The following is a 5,284-nucleotide window of genomic DNA, read 5'->3' as shown; positions in this document are numbered from 1 at the left end:
ATTGATTTTGCTCCGGTTCTTGGCTCTCTGCTCGGCATGCGATCCCTGATAGTTTCTATAATTGTAGAGCACTGATCGCGGCCTCGTTTCCATCTTGTTGGTACTTGGAACTTGGAAGGGGGACAAGCAGGCGGAGCGGGTGAAGCCAGACCGGAAGAAGTAGGCTGGAGGTGGAGTGAGAAGGGGAAGCAGAGAAAGAAAGGTTTGTTCCATGTCCTCGGATGAAGTTCCATGTTTCGATGGTCTCTGTGTAGTTTCTGATGCAGACCGTACATCCATCAAAAGCCACAATGCAAGCCAACTTTTATTTCTCTTGGCTGGTTCCACTAAGATGTGTTATTGCAAGATATTAATTATTTTTCAGTTGTGAGCCTTGAGAAGATTAATTTTTTCCTATATTGTAGCTTTAACAGTTTTCAGTGTTCCATCTTTCTAGTCTCCTATGTTGAATAGAGACATACAATTTTCAGTGTTAAATCAATTGTGTGATCTCTTTTTCTATGTTTCAAGGACTGCCCAATACAAGTAAAGCAATTTGTTCTGATCAGTCAACTGTGAGTGAATCAGGATGTTGATTAATGTGAGGGATTCACTTGCTGCTCCACTATTATAATTTGGCAGCTCAAAACTATACGTAGTATGCTTTGTGTGGAGTTTTTTCTTCAGTTTTGGCCACTATTGATGTTTAATACTTCATACAAAACACATGATAAAAAAATGACTCGATTTACTATAAAAACTACCTTTCCTGAATAATGCCATTTTTTTATTTTTACTAGCATGTTACCATTAAAATAGTGGTGAAAGTATTGCTTGTTACTTAGAGTAGTATAAAAGACATTTTGGACCAAAACAAGTTTCTGGTATAGTTAGAAGACGCCTGACCCATTGCTTGAGCCTTGTATTGCAAGTTGATGAAATTCGATTTGTTAGTGACTAGCTAGCTCATTCATTTCTAAAAAGCATGCGATGAGCTAGAACCCAGACATCTATGCTATCTTACTCCATGAGCCTCTACGCAGACCAAATGTAGCCAAAAACAAGACATCTATGCTATCTCACATCTAAGGTGTGCTACTGCACTACAGATTACCTGTTCTCTGGTTCAATTGTTGGTTCTATCTAATAATGCTGAGGGTTCTACTTTGGGGCTTTTTGATTCCAAGCAAACCTAGCTGATTTTTATCAAGAGGCCAAACATTCATCTAGTTTTGCTATGAACTGCTGCTAATGTATGATGTTTTCCTATGAATTTGCTATGTGGTACTGCTTATATATGCTAGAACTAATTTTGATATGGATGTGCTGATTGTGTCAAGTAGTAGTACAAGGTTGTTGCCCTCTGGATGCTACCATTGTATTTGCATAGAGGAAATATTGATGGCCTATCTGTCCTGCATATTGTGCTTTGGATGTGCTTTGGCCTGATTGTTCACAGCAATATATATATACTGTGGTAATACTAGTGTAGGCTTGTATAGTTGTATAGTTTCAGATGTCTCCTGTTCTGGGTCATGGACTTTGTGCCATGGCCACATTGGTTTTCTGTTTGGCCTCAATTTGGCCTGACAAATGATGGTCTACTAGCTGGTCTACTAGCTGGCAAGATGCTTTGGCAGAAGTTCGGAATTGTTATGCAGTGTTGTGTTCAGTTTTGGCAGGAGTTCAGAACTGTTAGGCAAAGGTCATGTCTCCGACCATCGTGTCGTGATGATCTTGCTCTGTTCTTGCTCCTATTATAATTGCAGAGGATAAGAAGAACTTGCTCTGTTCTTGCTTGTACACCAATCTCTGCTTCAACTGCTGCATTTACTTTCATGTAACAGTCTTGTAACCAATGCTTCAGTGGCAGTGCATCCTAAGCAATGGAGGCCTTTTTTCACATGCCAATGTATTTTCCATGTTGTGATGGAGGCCTTTTTTGCCTTGTCCACCCGAGAGGCCCTTGAGTTTGCTGGAATGTCGATTAACTTCTGTTTCGGCAAATTCGGGTACTCCATATGTCCTATTTTCAGCAAAGGTCATGCTAAAATCTTCCGTGAATTTTAGCATGACTTTGCTAAAAATAGGACATATGGGGTACTTGTGACTAATGCATGGGCCGGGGTATCTTAGTAGTTAATTAAGTAGGATCAAGTGCCCGGCGTACTTGTGACTAATGCATGGCTTTTAGGGTGCCTCGGTGTCGATAAAAACCGAAATGATGAAAGCTTAGGCTTTTAGGGTGCCTCGGCGTCGAAAACCCCTCAATGATAAAAGCTTAGCTTTTAGGATGCCTCGGTGTCGACAAACCCTAAATGATGAGACCATGATCTTGTTCCTTGACAATAACCAACTTTTTGACCAAACTTTGTTCCTATTTATAGAGAAACATGGCCAACAACGATGAGGCCGGGGGTTCGGGCGGCAAGAAATTCTGGGAGCTGTCCCAGGAGATGGAGGAACAACCTCACTTGTATGAGGACGCCGCCTTCCCCACCGATCCTGAGACCACTGATGGTACCGCCGAGGATGACCCCACTGATGCCACCACTGATGGTGCCGCCGAGGATGCCACCACTGATGATGGCGGCGCACGCACAGATGGCAGCCAACCGAAGAGGCAACGGAAGGACCGGCGCCCGACCGTGCTCCGCACCCTCAAGGAGGAAGTTACTGAAGTGGACTCCGACGGGAATCCAACGGCGCCCGAACGAATAGTCAAGGGGTACTCGCTTCAGCTCGGGTGCATTCTCCGGAGCACCGTCTCGATCAACACCGAGAACCTGAGGCATCCTGACCGAGGGAATTTGCGCAACCTCCTCTTCACGAAGCTGCACGAACGATACAAGTTCCCCGCTGAATTTGAAAACACAAGCCTCAAAGGGAATAAAGTGAACAATGCTGCCCTCACGAAGATGAGCAAGGCCCTGTCTACTTGGAAAAGCAATGTGAAGAGAATGATCGAGAAAGGTGAGAGTTATGAGAAGATCAAGGAGAAAAATCCTTCGATCACCGAAGATGACTACAACGACTTCAAGATCAATTGCTCGAGCACCGCAAACTCCGAATCAAGTAAGTGGGGGAAAGAAATGCGGGAGCTGAACTTAGGGGAACACACACTCGGTCCCGGCGGTTACAGAGTGGCGGAGCCTATATGGGACAAGGAGGAGGCGGACCGTGCCGAGCAAGGCCTACCGCCCCTCTTCGATAAATACGGTGACAAGCAGACCAGGAACTTTGTCAGGGCCCGGTACAAGAAGGACCCGAAAACAAAGGAGCTTACCACGGATCCGAAGACCAGGGCGCTTGAGCTTGTTCTGGTAAGGAATACACCCCCGCGTAATTAGCTCCATATGGTTGCATTCTAATTAATGAAGCCAAATTTCTAAATGGTTCACATTCCTTCCGCAGGCGACTGAAAGCAGTAGCGCGGGGTCGACTAAGAGCAACCCTTGGGACACCACTCTAAATAGGGCGTTGAATGTAATGAAGAACAAGGATAAGCTCAGTAAGCCGACGTCAGCTGGTCGTGTGGCCGGCAAAGGCTTGTCGACAAAATGGTCGTCATACTATAACACTGGTGGGCGAAAGGAGAAAAAGACCAGCTCGGAAAGCCAGGCGCGCGAGGTTCAAGAACTCAGGGCACAGGTGGCGCGGATTCCGGAGATTGTCCAAGAGCAAGTGCAACAACAACTCGGAGCGACGATCACCGCCATTGTGCCTACCTTGATCCAGGGGATTAGTGCGTGGATTGCGGGCGGCCAACAGGGGCCGCCCCCGATTCCTAGCTTCACGGCCAGCAACTCGCAGAACGCGATGGCGGGGCCATTGGTGTCTCCGGCGGAGGCGGCATTGGTGTCTCCGACGCCGGCACGGGAGCTTAATGCACCCGGGTGTACGTCGGCCGGCACCTCTGCAGCAAGCGGCCCCTCCGTCAACTGCACGCCCGCCGTTGGCGGTGCCTCGACATTAGCCGAGCTCGACGCCATCATCACGGTAACTAATTAAGCCTCTCTCGGCCGAGGACTTCATCTCCTTGCCTTTGACTGGGCATCCCTGACGCCCTACATGTTTTCGCAGGGCGCCGCCGACGTTCCGTGCACTCTCCTGCACTTCGTGAACAACGAGTTGGTCGATGTCGCCAAGGGCAAAATCGTTCAACCGGGCAACCCCTTGTTCCACGGTACCCAGATGCCACCCAACTTGTTTAGGGTTCAACTGGTTCGGGTGCTGCCAGGCTGCGACGAGTTGTTACCTCCGATTCGACCCGTCGGGGCCGACGATGATGACGTGATGACCCTCAGCGCCTGCCTGAGCTGGCCCCTGCTTTGGCTGAAGAGCCAGATTCGTTTGGGGGCGGGGGACACCACCCCAAAGACAACACCGCCAGTCGTGCCGGCGCCAAGTCGGCCCCATGGCAAGACCGCCGCAACGGTGCCGGACATCCCTATGCCACTGGATCCAAACATGCATATGGCACAGGATCAGAACGACGACGACGACGATACATTTGCCAACGTCGATCAGTACTTTGCCGATCATGGGTACGGTGGCGACTTCATGGGGCCTCCTTCTCAAGAACCCAACCCAACAAAAGACGTGCGCGATCTAGCTGGTACCACGGAGAAGCCAAGTTGCAACAGGCGTCGTCTGCAGTTCAGCTCTCAGGAGACGCCTCCAGCTGCCGACTTCACCGAGCCTCAGATAGGCGAGGTGCGAAATATGATCAGCCCCAACACACTCAAGAAGGCGGTCTGTGAGCAGAACTCGGTCCCATTACAGGAGAAGAAGAAGGCACGCAAAAGAAAGACTAACAAGGGTGCGGGCCAGCCGGCACCGAGTACGATCCGTGCTCAGGACGGGCCACCTTCACCTGAGGATATCTCGAGGAGGGTGCATGTGGCGGGTAGGCCGATGCTACCGAGAAATATGCTCGATGCTGCAACCGGTGCTATGCGGAGTCTGCATGACAGTGTTCTTTCTTTGGAGAAGCGGCGTCTCGGAGAGAAGGATGTGGCATACCCGGTTTTCGCGGCCAAGGTGCCAGAGGGCAAGGGCTTTGTGGATAACTCCATCGGGGGTACGATCGTCCTGCGGTTTGATGACATCCACGCTATGTTGAACCTTCATCCGCTGCACTACACCTTCGTTCGGCTATTTTCGCTGAGTATGGAGATGCGGATCATTCGCGACAAGACCCCGGACATCGTGATAGTCGACCCCTTCTACATGCGTGCCAAGATCTTGGGCAGCGCTGGGGACCGGCAAGTCGCGAGTTCTTACCTCGAAGGCGTCATTCTGG

The sequence above is a fragment of the Triticum aestivum genome, chromosome 7A (genome assembly GCF_018294505.1).
Source record: "Triticum aestivum cultivar Chinese Spring chromosome 7A, IWGSC CS RefSeq v2.1, whole genome shotgun sequence".
Taxonomy (NCBI): Eukaryota; Viridiplantae; Streptophyta; class Magnoliopsida; order Poales; family Poaceae; genus Triticum; species Triticum aestivum.
Note: the sequence above shows the minus strand (reverse complement) of the source record.